The 14311-nt window shown below is 34.6% G+C and overlaps 1 protein-coding gene across 3 annotated transcripts in view; it reads right to left on the bottom strand.

The window, feature by feature from the left end:
- LOC129225158 (protein hu-li tai shao-like) overlaps window positions 1–14311 on the bottom strand; it is a 114226-nt gene that overhangs the window by 76995 nt on the left and 22920 nt on the right. The window lies entirely within an intron of this gene.

Below are 14311 nucleotides of genomic sequence, written 5' to 3'. Positions count from 1 at the left end.
TTGTCAGGGCTGTGGAGTCGGACTGATTTTGGGGTAAAGGAGTCCGAGTCGCTCGAAAACATGCCAAATCTGACTCCAGGTTTTTTTTATTTCTTTAATTTCCACTGACTCTCCTTGCATTATTTTAAAACTGACTACCTATTAATTTGATTACATGCTACTAATAAGAAAATGTTTGTCATTATGGCAAACAGCTGGCTTGATTGTTTATCAAGCTTTTTCTAACAGCTACCTACCCTGCCTCCTAGTTTGCTTATTTTTTAACTTGAAGTGATAGCAACTGTCAGCGAAAAGTTTTGCTGCTTAACATTTCCTAACTAATCACTTTCAAATAAAAAAAATATATATATTTTTTTTACCACGATCACAGTTATAAAATGGTAAAAGGAATGTATGAATCGCTTGGGCAAGTAGGGAAATTTCTGAGGGTGCTTAGTAAATTCATGACCCCCCCAAATCATTCACAACAGTATACGTCCATAATGTAAACAATTCAGTAGCAATTTCAATTCATTAATCATTTTTGAAAGTAAGTATCCCCCTCTCTTTTTTTTAAAATTATAATTAGTACAGAATCATTTTTTAGGAGTTAATTATGAACGACAAGATTTTATGAAATAATTGTAGGGCTTTTAGCACTAATTTTTACTACATTCATGAAAAAAAAAAAGAAAAAGAAATAAGTAGAAATTTCGATAGCATTTTAAAAGCTATAAAAATGCATTTTGGAAAACTTAAGTGAAGACAGGTTATTATTTATTTATTTTTGCAAAATAAATAGATAAGCAAATAGATGAGAAGTAACAAACTGCATATTAGATGAAATAGTTTTAGTTTATCGCAAAACCTCTGAAGTGGTGAGGATCAAATACAATTTTTCTGATAAAATTTCACTTTTACAGAAAATAATTTAAAAAATAATACATGATTTCCGGCCCTTTTTATGAAATTCTCAGTAGTTTTCACTGAGATAGGCATCCAATTCTGTTTTTGGAAACTCAGGCAATTTATAGTCTTGTCTGCTTGCTGCTTCTATCTTGCGAGTGACCAAACACGGCGACTACGCGAAAAATGTTGCATATAACTAATTATAAATAATTAAAAACGATAAAAAAACTATAATTTAGATGAAAGTGTCAGTTTTTAGCTCATTAGCGTCCAAAACAATAAGGATAAAATAATATTCCGAGGATAAAATTTGATAATTTGAGGGAAAAAATTTTGCATTTTTCAAGAAAATAATTAATTATTCAGGTAGAAAAAAAAATGCACATTTTCCTGAATGTTCCATAGTTTGCATTGTATTACAATAGACATTCAATTCTGTTTTTGAAAACTTAAGCACTTAAAGAATCTTGTCTACTTTCATCTTGGAAGTGACCAAATATGGCGACTGCGATTGAAAATTTAAATTTCGGTTTTTGAATTTGTAGCACAAAAATAATTACAAAATAAAAACCCTAATTAAACACCAATTTAATTGAACTGTAATAGCTTTTAGCACATTAGCGTCCAATGCAATAAAAGTAAGATGAACTTTTAAATACAAAATTTTTCATTTCTCAAGAAAACTATTTTAAGTAATCAAAAAAAAAAGAAAAAAAAATTATGTATAAATACAGAAAATGCTTTACAGCACATTTTACGCTATTTTCATTAGTTTGCGTTTAAATAAACATCAAATTCTGTTCTGTTTTTGGAAACTTAAGCATTTTGCCTACTTCCATCTTGTGAGTGACCAAATATGGCGTCTATGTTTCACGCGTGACTGATAAGTATTGCTATTCTGATCAAAAAACGATCTTCCTTGATATGCTAACTCTCAAGCGTATGCTTCCTAAGCTATATATTTTCTTCAACCCTCTTGAGTTAGTGCATAATTCCTATTCATCCCAAGATATTTTTTCTTAGAAACAACGGGAGGGAGGGGATGGCGACGGACTTTTTTAGGTCGCCCCTTTACAAACTAGGTCTGATCTTTACTGGCTTACTCTGCTGGAATGTGAAGCATGTGCTTCATCGCACCGCACAAGAGGGGAATTCTTTCGTAGAAATCATAGTCTTCAAAGACTTTTCAAAACCTTCAAGGACTTCATATGACTTTCAAGTACTTTTGGGGGCCCTTGAAAGCAGGGCTGCGGAGTCGGAAGGAAAATGTCCGACTCCGACCCCGACTCCGACTCCTGGATTTTGAAACGCCCGACTCCGACTCCAACTCCGACTCCGACTCCGGATTTTTTTAATTGTATTTTTCAATTCCCTCTCTCTCTTTAGGAGAAGGGGGGAAACCTTTAAACAGAGATTAAAATATTAATTCCTTTTTATGAAAATTTCGCATTTTTTTTGTAAACCCAAGATGCATACAACGTTAGAAATTCAATTTAAAAATCAAATTTTCCAACAGTTACGAGTTTAAAAATGAAATGACTTAAAAATTCCTTTAAAAAAATTGAAAAGGATTACCTTGCCCCCTTTAATATTTAACAAATAGATATTGATCAAATCGTGTGTTTTCAATTTTTGAAAGCTGTAATTTGGGAGGAAAAAAGCTTTTTTTTTTTCTAAGTCCAAGTTCTCGAGAGGGTGTGGTTTGCCCCGGGTGACACCCATGTGGTAGGTGACACCTAAAGTTAATTTCAGAGTTTATAAAAGGTATAAATACTTTAATTCTGAAAATTCTCCCGATTATATTTTAAATTATATTTCATCAATAAAATTTCAACGAAAATAGGGCACATATACGTCAGGAGCAAATTTTACACAAAATGCGGCGGTATACAGATTTATACGAATAGTTTTTACTATAACTATATTTCTTCTTCGCTAAATTTTTAATTTCAATTTTATTGGCTGCTTTAGAATTAACCTTAATGTGAAGATTTTAAGATTAACTGCAATTATTTAGTATTGTAATCAAGAAATCATTTATACTTATTTTGCTCCAAATTTTTTAGTGAGAACCAAACTTATAGAAATAGTCTTAATAAAGAAAAAAAAACATTAGATTATTTCATCGGATCTTTTGTATTCGTGTTTTCGCGCAAGAACTTATTTGAATTTGTCGATCACTCTCAAAAGTTTCCACCTGAGGTACGGGCCCCGACTTACTAAATTGTTACGTCCCTTTTACTATTTTATAACTGAGATCGAACAAAACACTATATTTTTATTTTTATTTGAAATTGATTACTTGAAAATGTTAGGCGATAAAACTGTTTGCTGACAGTTGCTGTATATTAGTTAAGTTAAAAAGCAAGCAAACTAGGGGACGGCTACAGAAAGTTCGATAAGCACTCAAGCTAGCTGATTGCCATTGCAGCAGTTATTTTTTTTCATTAGTAACTTTTTATACATGTAATCGAACCAATTGCTAGTAGTCAGTTTCTAAAAAATGCAATGAGAATCAGTAAAAATGAAAGACAAAAAGAAGCCCGGAGTCGGAGTCGGAGTCGACATGTTTTCTAACGACTCCGACTCCGACTCCTTTACCCCAAAATTAGTCCGACTCCGACTCTTCGACTCCGACTCCGACTCCACAGCCCTGCTTGAAAGTCAAAATGAGATTCAAGGACTTTTCAAGGATTTTTCAAGGCCGCGAGAACCCTGTTACACATAGATAATAACCCTCCCCTAATAAATAATAATAACACCCTCGAAGTATTTTGAGGTGTCACAAACACTTGGTAATAATTTCATAATTTTATTAAACAAGTATGGCTTGCTTAAGTAAAAGAATTGATTTAGTAATATTAAAACAATGATTACATAAACTAAAAGTTACTGCTTGTGCTATATTGTTGTGTAAACAGATTTTCAAAGTATAACAAATACAGTAGACCCTCGTTTTACGCGGGGGTTACTTTCTTCGGCAATGCCGCGTAAATTAAAATTTAATATTAGTGATAAAATAGGGGTTAGATTCTGTAAAGGACAAAAGGTACTTCATTCTAGTGATGATTAATTGTATAATAAGTTTAATGTGTACGTATATCGATTTCTATGCACAACATGCATAAAGAAAACATAAATTAATTTAATGTTTATGAAAAGGAGTCTTTTGGCAAACAAGAATTTTTCTCTGTAGTTCGTTTCAGAGCATTAACGCATCCATGATCATTTCCATGATAGAATCTTCCTTCATTAACAAAATCAGAAAGATCATTTCTATTGTCAAGGAATGACTTAAAATTTTCAATGTGAACGTTTTTGGTTCTGTGTCATCGATGTCGGTATCCTCGTTGCTTTTGCCCTCCTTTGTCCCTCCTAAAAGGTCTTCTTCCAGTGAGTTCTGAACTGTGTGAGTTTGTAACTTCACTTCTGGAAAGAGCTCTGGAACCAATTGCATAAAATGTCTCCAGTGGCCCAAGATCGGTTAATAGCACGCCAAAATGCTGTTTATTGCGCATAATCTGAAATCTGTAGGAGTTTGAATTTTGTAAGAGGGGAAATTTTTATCTGTTTGCATTGTCGCATCTGCGTAAAACTGAAACTTATCCGCGTAAAATAAAATAAAGGTCCCAAATCTTAAATCGCGTATAATCGAAACCGCGTAAAATAAACTCGCGTAAAACGAGGGTCTACTGCAATCTTGTTCTGAAAATTTTGAGATTTCTGCTTTTTTAAAATAATTTCTAGCTTTGGAAAATAAAATACGGCGATAAGGGGGGGGGGGGGCATTGACGACACTGCTCCTACCACTTGTACTGGATATCTAAAAAAAATTTTAATTTTGCCACTTATATCCCTTTGCTTCTTACTGTCTCAATTTGCAAACAGTAAACAAAATTGGTGAAATATCAGCAGATACATCAACACCAATCCGTAAAAAATAATAAACAACCTGTAGCTGCTTATTAAATGCACAATTAAAAAAAAAAAACGTACAAACTGCTAATTGTTTTAAAGAACGACAAAGACTAAAATGAAAATTTATTCTTCGAAGTAAAACATCGAATATTTCACATTCAATACAATTCGCAGAAAAAGAATAAATTCGATTTATTTTTCCCAAAAATTGTACCGCAAGTGGAAAGAATACTCGACTAATAGCAATTCTCTTTGCTTTTTTAAATTTTTGGTCAGAAAAATGCGAAAATATTTTGGTTACTTAGTATGCTAAATGCTATGCAGAAAACATAAAACAAATTTAACAAGTAATAAAGTTACTAATGAGTATAGTCTACATTTCGGGATTCTTCCATTGTTCCTTTAAGACAATGCATCCTTGTCCAGTATGACGAACTATTGTTTTGATTCCATTGGCGCTAGTTTAAAAAACCGGAGAAAATGATGCTTTCCACCATCTGGTGCTCTCAGTGCAAAAACTAAATAAATATAACGGGGGCATATTTTCTATTTATAAGTCAAGGGCCAACAGGAACGAAAAATCTACTCATTAAAGACATTTCCTAGAAGTTGATGTCGAACTAGTAACTCCTAACTCAAAAGGTTTGCGCTTGGTTCGAGCGGAAGAAAAGAATTTGTCCTTATCACATAAGGTCAAAACTCACAAGTAATAAATAGTGGAGTATAAAATAGTTGAATCATTGCTTGGAAAACACAAGCGTGGGAAGAAGAGCAAACGGAAGGAGCATCAGAGAGAAAAAATAAAAGATATCTAGCATTGCAATTTTATTAGAGAAGAAAAAGAATATAAAAGTATTCAACTTGATAAAACTGCCGAATTAAATCGATAATCGTTGGAAATATCTCGTTAATTATTCCGAGTAGCATTGCTCATGTGGATCACAAACAGTTTTTTTTTTTTTTTTTTTTTTTTTCAGAATTCAACAAAATGCAGAGAAAACCGAAGCAATGGACGTTTGCTTAAACATCAATGAAAGTACTTGTTCGACAAAATTTTAATTTCGAAAATGATTTTGAAAATCATGGTGATAGTCACATTTACGATCTTGAATAAAAATTTACATTTTTATCCTGAATTTTTCCGAATTGAAGTCCGAAAAAGAAATTTTGGACAGTTTTCTTACAGCATGTAAATTTAAGGGGGTAAGTCAAGTTTTGGAATTAAAGTCCTAAAAACGCAAGAATCCACCACATTTGATGACGTAAGGGGAAGGAATTGCACTTAAAACTCCTTCCGCCCGGAAACTTTTCGAAATTGAAGTTTCATAAAGACAGTTTTAGACGACAATTGGTAATGTTAGCAATGGGTGCGGTTTACAGGGCTTCCTCTGGATATTTTAGAAAAGTTTTAGTCATTAGGGGTAAGGAATTGCGTTCAGGACTTTCTCCCGGGTAATTTTTCAAAGTTTCAAAATATGCAATTTCAGACGACCTTCGATAATGTTAGGGGCAGGGGATTTCATAACATTTCCTCGGAATTATTACGATAGTGTTCTAAAAACGTAATTTTTTAAGAATACCTTTCGTTTCGGAAAAGGAAAGGAATAGGTTTGGGGATTTTCTGCTTCTCTCCTAGCCAAAATCTCAAAACTTAGGTTCTTCAAACAAACGGCTTATCCCCAGTTTCGCTGGCATTTCAGATTTCCTCCCCGTTTAATATATAAAAAGGTATGACTAAAACTGAACATTTGGGGGGGGGGGGATTTCGTGTCGGCGAAATTGGGGATGTACCAGACAAACATGCGTCACCCCCCCCCCCTCACTCCGTATGTGAACAGAGGCATGCACAGGGGAGAAGGGACACCTGTTGACAAGGGCCCAAGCCTGAAGGGGGCCAAATATTTTTAAAACTAGGCGTGAAATATAGGGGTAAACAATATGGAGGTACGTCGGGAAAAGTAATTTTTATGACGGGACCCCAAATTTCTGTGCACGTCCCTGCATGCGAGTATCAGACATATAGTAAGGAAAGCAAAAATATCAATCGGCTTTTCCTTGATCTAAAACTGCAAACAAAATACTTCAAACATTCATCTGTGAACAAAAAAAAAAAAAATCAATAGAATAGTGCCTTAGAGCAGCGGTTCCCAACCTCTTCCCAGTCGGCGAACCCCTTGAGTACTAAGTAATAAATAACAAGTAAAAAGAAAAAAAAAAAAAAAAACGAGCACTCCCACGCACAGACAATAAAATTTGGGATTAATTTTTTATTTTTTAGCTTGATGCTGCTCAGTAGTTTCTAACAAGAATGGAAACAATTGCAAAATATATAATTACAAATTTTGCTTCGAACTAAAATGATCGCTAAAAAATGAATACAAACCAAATTCACCAAAAAATAAACACAGTGATTATCTTGTGTTGAGCTTCAATCAACTTTGAAAATGAGATATTTGCAGAACAAAGAGGCTCGCTCAAAAGTTAAGCTGAAATTTTTCTGACACTAGAGTACATTTATCTCTAATCACTAAATCAGAAGTCAATTAAAGAATGATCTTTAAAATACCTTTCAGGGAACTCGTAATTATGTTATAAGTGCAGAGTAAAATGCGTATTTACTTCCTGTGGTATTCTTGGATTGCTGGCTATTCTCTCCCTTTTTCGACAATAAAGCTCGAGGTAGATAATTGTAGTCAATGTAGTGTGAAAATCATAGCTACAAACAGCGTGATCTCACTGCTATGCATTTTTGACAACACAAGAGAAGAGCGATAGCTTTCGTTCGACTCAAATAGTAAAGAAACTAAACGTTCAAATATTTTAGATGCTTGTATATGCTCCCTGTAATGTTTTCATCAAGTTTAATCAATCTTTCCTATCAAAAGCTTCTGAGGAAACGAAAGCTTTCAAATTCTTTCATCTGAGGACATTGTATTCATTAGTAGAGTTTTTTCAGAATGGATTCAGGACTATCATTGTCAATGGAAGCGCTAAAACCGGCACTTCGCAATGACATACTAAATTATTTAAATGTAAAATATGTCAGGAAGTATGCAAATATTTGAATGCCAAGAGTATCGAATGTGGGAGAGACAAATAAATAAAAAAGGAGCAAAATTTGCCTGAAACCACTTGAACATGAAACTTCATCAGAAGTAGGCATGTTAAAACTCCGCCATTACAATATTTTTTTCGCGAACCCCCTGAAAACCTCTAGCGAACCCCCAATTGGGAACCTATGCCTTATTAGAGGGAGCAAGAAAATACTATGGTAATTACGCTCCTTGTTTGTCACGAACCAATGCAAAAAGTGTTTTACAGAGATCTATTTCCTAAATATTGAAAATTTAAACATGATTCAATGGATTACTCGCTAAATATCGTCAATAGAGTCAAGTTGGTACCCGATTCAAAAAACCATTTTTGAAGCAAAATTTGTCGCCATTATAATAGCTAAAGTCTGCATTGAAATTAAACACACCGTAAAACAGGTTTAAAACCTCTTTAGGAACATCCGAATACAACCAAAAGAGGAGAATCAGAACTAGAATCTATTCAGAGTATACATACGAAATTTCAACCTTCTACGGTATACCATTTTGATATATGTGTGATAAACGTCGTACACACATGCGCACATAGAGACGTCACGAGAAAACTCGTGCTAACTCAATCGGGGATGCTCGAAATGTATATTTCGGTTGTCAGTGCGTTCTTAGGTACATATCACGACGGGACGTACCAAAGGGTTGGCAGCAGTGGCTCTCGCCAGGGGCGCAACAAAAAAGAAAAGTGGCAATTTGGCAAGATTTCGAAAATTTCTCATGATTTTTAGGTGAAATACTTCACTTATTTTATGGCAGAAAATAAGTTAAAATAGAGCTAAAAAAGGGAAGAGGAATCCCTAATCCCCCCCCTTAAAAAAGAAGAATTTTGCATGTATATAGATAGTCCAGTCAATGAGTGCTCAAAACAGGGGTGTAGCGTGCATGGAATGCGATAATTTTTGACTTCAGAATATTGTTAGGGGTAGTTGGTAAGTAAACATACTAAAAGTTCCCGACACTGGGTGGTGAGCTAAAGGTGGGACGGAGGGGGGAAGAAAACTTTGGGTTTTTCGAGAAAATGTCGGAAGCGGAGGAAAAAATGCGTTTAAAATAAAAATTCAAGCTAAATAAATTTATTATGAAACTGTTTCTACACATATGTGTCAAATTTCCAATAATTTTCCGGGTATACGTTATGAAAAATCGATGATTTTCGGAAAAATGCTCTCTTTTTGTCAAACATTTGCTTCTAGTGCCTCTCAGAATCAGTATTCCTGAAAATTGTCAGTGACAAAGTTGTAGAGCTTAAAATTTCCTTAAATTTGATATGCTACTTTGTTATATTTTATTCAACCAATGAAAAGTTACAGAATTTCAAACACGCACTGTCATGGCAAAAAAAAATGGAACACTTGCCATTCACACATTTCAAACTGACTCGAAAGGATCACGCACTTTTTCTTTCTTCAATGAATTCGACAATCCTGATGAACAATAAAAAAGTATTTGTGGATTACTACAACTCAAATGATGTTTAAGGGTTGGGGTGGGGGTCATAAAATTAGGGTTGGGGGTGGTAAAATTGTGGTTTGGGAGAAGGGGAGGGAAAGAATAAGAAGTAAAAAATTAGTTTATGAAAAGTACTTTGTAACAAATGAGGAGGGGGTCAAAATGTTGAGAAAAAGCGTAACATCATTTGATTTGCAGAACTACGTTTATGCAGTATGAATTAGCTCCATACCCATTGCGTTATTTAACGGTGCAGAAAGCCAGCATTTCCTCAGAAAGAAATTTCTTAGAAGTAAGTAATAAGTAAATATACTGAAAGTCCCCGACGCTGGGGGGGGGGGAGTTAAAGGTGAGAAGTGGGAGCGAAATTTTGTGGTTTTCGATTATATCTCGGAAACGGCAGGAAAAATGTGTTCCGAATAAAAGTAAAAGTTAACTAAATTTATTGTGAAATTGTTTTCATACATATATGTATGTCACATTTTCAGTGTTATTTTAGGTACGCGTTCTTGAAAACCAATACTTTTGGAGAAAAAAAAAATCTCGTTCTTTTTGTCCCAGAGTGTCTGTGCCAAGCAGGCGCTCAAGGGATCTTGTGCAGCAATCATGTGACAAGGACCCTGACGGTTTTCTGTGTCTTGAAAATCCACCGGCTGAGCACTTGAACTGCAGATTCAAACCTGATACCTAAGAAATACGAAGCCTATGCCCAATCACAGCGACACCCAGCTGACAAGCAATCAAAAACTGAAGTTATAGCATGAAATCAAATTCGTTACTCTTATTGAAATGAATATGTGACGCTATAGCAGGATAATGAAAATTTCAATAATAGAAATAAGGTAAATGTAGTTGATCGGCAGTACCTTTTTGTAATTATAGTTCTTATTACTTTACTATTAATCGTATTTTGAAAGTATGTATATGGACTGACAGTGATTAGAAAATAAAAATATCATCTTTAAGGTGACATCTTGGTTCTATTCTGAGACGGAAGGGTCATGTCAACAGCAGTGGAAAAGTTCTTAGAAATCGGTAATGTATTGATGTGATCGTCGTTCCCTTCGTCCTGAATAAATATTTTGATTCCGTTGTTGCAATTGCCCATGCAATGCAAGTTTGCGACAGAGTGGTCTAACGATGATTTTCTACAAGTGACCTCCTGGTCACTTGTAGAAAAGCAATCTGTCAAAATCATCTTCCAGATTCCGTCAGGAGCAACATCCGATTCCGAGAGTTTCAGCACAAGTTATTCATTCCTCCTTTCCCAAACCCCCAATCCAGTACTTCACCATTAAGTTCCTAACTACAGGTTAACTTGGTGGTACGGCAGAGTTAGAGATCAGTCTTGATGTTTACAGCTACTTTGATAAATGCTCTGTAACGGAACTCATTGAGGAACTTTTCTGTGGCTAGAACACCATACCACGAGAGATAGATATGACTCCAGCAGTCTCAATGGATTCAGGGCAGGGTTGGCAAAAACCCGGTTTTTTTTTTTTTTTTAAAGCCCATGGACCCAGGGTTTTTTGGGTTTTTTTAAACAAAACCCAAAAAACCCAACTAAAGCTGGGTTTTTAAAAAGAAATGCGGTTTTTTTTTTTGTGTGTCTTTTTTTAGGGGAAAGGTGGGGTACTCATAGCATATTGTAGCATAAGTATATGGACAAAGCCCAAAAATTGTCTTCATAAAAAAAGCTGGGAAATTCAGCGTTTTCTGAAGAAAGGTATAAAAGACGACAAAATTCAAGAATGGTGAAGTTTCAGATTTTTTTAGTTTCCATGATTACCAACAGTTAAGGCAAAGTTACTTCTTGAGTGATAAAATCTATTGTTTATTTGTTCGTTTTTAATTTCGACATTTTTTTTTTTTTTTTTTTGGTATTTTACTTTATTGTATTTCATTTTGTTATGTAAAAAAAAAACTACTGTAGAACCTCAAGTAGTTTAAATCCCTTTTTACTGAATTCCAGCTTAATCAGCTCAATCTTTGAACTTTATGTTGCCTGTTTTTCTATTTATGTGTACAGAGTAAGAAATATTAAACTTTTTCGTAAGATAATGAAAATACTGTACATCCTATTCCGTTTTCTGTTCGACCATTTGTAAAACCTGTTAATTTCTAAAAAATATACCTCGTTTATTCGAGTTTTGTGACGTGTTGGTTTGCAGAAAATAATTCACATGAGAGCCTTTTAGCTAAAGTAGTATCCTTTGTACAATCTGCAAATATTGAGAAAATCTGACGTGACAGGACTTAGTCAAGATAAGTTGAGTTCCTTATTGACCAGTTGAAGGAAAAAAGTTAAATATATTTATTTAAAATCTTTGAAGCATTTTTTAATGCCCTTAAGAGTTAAGAAATACTATTAAAGTTCAAAATTCATTTTTTATGTCCATTGCCTATTGTGAAGAAGAAATAAAAAAGAAGTTTAAATTGTAAAAGTATTTAAATTAATTATTTTTAAAAAAAAAGTTCTCAGAAAATTTTAAAAAACCCAAAAGTGGGCTAAATAATGGGTTTTTTTAAATGGGTTTTTTCAAAAAAAAAAAACCCATTGGGTCCAACCCAATTGGGTCCAGTCCGGCCAACCCTGATTCAGGGGAATAAGAACTGTTAATATATACCTTAGATACATGTTGTATGATTTTAGATTTCTGGCAGAATGTTGTGATGTGTTGAAAATTTCATTTGGCTATCAAGGGGACAACCAGGAGGACTTCCTCTCAAATGATAGCTACCGAGGAATTTTGCCATCTGATCCGTCTTCGCAATATCAACGTCAACATCACCAAAAGCTCGGAGCGTATTTGTCTCGTTTTTCAGCAGCTTCATCATTAGCAGATTTGTCAGCTGATTGTTATTATGAAAGTTGGGCAGAAACCTTCATGTTTGACCGTCGTTTCAATTTTCTAACTGACGTTGATGTCCATATGGTTTATACAGTCGTCTCTTTTTGCCTAACAGTTTTGTAAACTAGGTATAATCAATAACAAATTGAAATTTCATTAAATTAATGTCGTTATCAATTTCCTTAAACATTATGTATAGTGCTGACTTTCTGCACATCCTCAGTCCACCAATTCATACTGCACATACGTAATTTTGCAACTCTTCGTCCGATTCCTTGATAAAGGGCTGTCCATATAATGTTACACTTTTTTTCAACATTTCTAACTCTCTACCCCCCCCCCCCCTTTCCCTTTGTCACAAAGTTCGCTTTACAAGTTTTACAAGTTACTTTTCATAAAAATATTCGTATTAAAAAATGCTTGATGTCACACTCCTTACTTTTTCGTTCCCCCTTGTCACAAAGTCGCAATTTTACGCCCCCCTCCTCCCCCCCCCCCCGCCAACCCTTCAACATCATGGCAAGTGTTCCATTTTTTGCCATGACAGTGCGTGTTTGAAATTCTGTAACTTTTCATTGGTTTAATAAAATATAACAAAGTAGCATATCAGATTGAAGGATATTTAAAGCTTAACAATTTTGTCACTGACAATTTTCATTAATACTGATTCTGAGAGGCACTAGGAGTTGTGGCGTAATGGTAGTATGTGTGACTGAGTGGAAAGCAAGTAGTTACCAGGGGTAAACTTAACATTGTTTATTTACACAGCTATTTACAAGATTCTGAAGTACACAATTGATTCGTGGTTAGATAGATTTCTGGAGAGTCAGAAAAACATGACTGACCTCTCCAAAGTTTTTGATCGTTCTCCTCGTTTTCCGAGTCGGCCGCGCCCCAGCCCCCGCAAAATTCATCTCCCCTTTTTCTTGGAAAATAAACGGGGATTCTCTCTCTCCTTTCCCAAGGATGCAGCTGGTCCATGGATGCAGGTGGCCATCCTGGGAACGGAATGTTAAACTTGAGCCAAAACGACCAAAGGTCAGCTTGGGGGCGGAACCTAGTGTTTTATGGATTTGAAAGAATTCGATGCAGCTGGCTTCAAAGCGTGGGAATGAGTAAAAAGTCTGGGAAACAGTGGCATCCATTGACAGAAAGCGTACTATGCCACAACTCCTCCCCCCTTTAGAACTTTCAAATCCATTAAGAAATTAAACAATAATACGTAATGCAAATTCATATCAAAACATCAAGTATTTCTTTCCTATAAGTTGGTTGTGATACAAAAATAAACAGCTTGTCTGGTCTTAACTCATTTAAATTTTCAAAATTTTAGTTTAAATTAAACTTTCAAAACATTCAAGATGTATAGCATAATAACGTGACCAGTGCAGTTGCTTTAAAAATGCACAGTTAACACATTTTCAGATTTTTAGTAGTGTCACTAAAATAATTTTCAACCAATTTAAAATTCAAAAAACCCTGAAAAATCATTAACCAATCATTTGTCAAATGATGAACAGATTCAATCACAAATGATAACATACTTAATACATTCAGTAATACTTGTACATACACAAAACCAAAATTTTAGAAATTTTGCAACTACATTGAAACTTTAGTAAGTGGAACATTATTTTATGACTGTCATCAAAGTTTTCCATGCTAGGGAAACTCTTTAAGTCGAATTTTCTTTCTTTTTTTCTTTTTGCTCCTCAAAAAGTAAGAACAAAAAATAAGAAATCGGCGCCATCGCCTTGCCTCAAAATTGATTCCAAAAAATGCCTCTCGAATAATTGAAATTAGTTTCAAAAGGGCTTTCTTCTTATCAGTTGACTTCCCAGCTATCTGACGTTTATGTCTAGCTCCGATCAACTTCTCCATTTGCTTAAGGCAATCAGACCAGAAAAAATTTTGACTCAAATTTTCCCCAGACTTTGTCATTCCCTCATCTGCAGAGGTACCCTCCTGACAAAGAGTAAGTATTTTACTTCTCAAACTTTCCGGGACAACCGCTAATTTTCTAGTGTTACCCATGTGATCCTCCTGAAACCAAAACAGTTTTCCATTTTCAAGACAATAATAGTCCTTTTCCTTTAG

This window comes from Uloborus diversus, chromosome 6 (genome assembly GCF_026930045.1).
Source record: "Uloborus diversus isolate 005 chromosome 6, Udiv.v.3.1, whole genome shotgun sequence".
NCBI lineage: Eukaryota > Metazoa > Arthropoda > Arachnida > Araneae > Uloboridae > Uloborus > Uloborus diversus.
The sequence above is the reverse complement of the archived record's forward strand: the minus strand, read 5'-3'. Positions and strand labels throughout refer to the sequence as shown.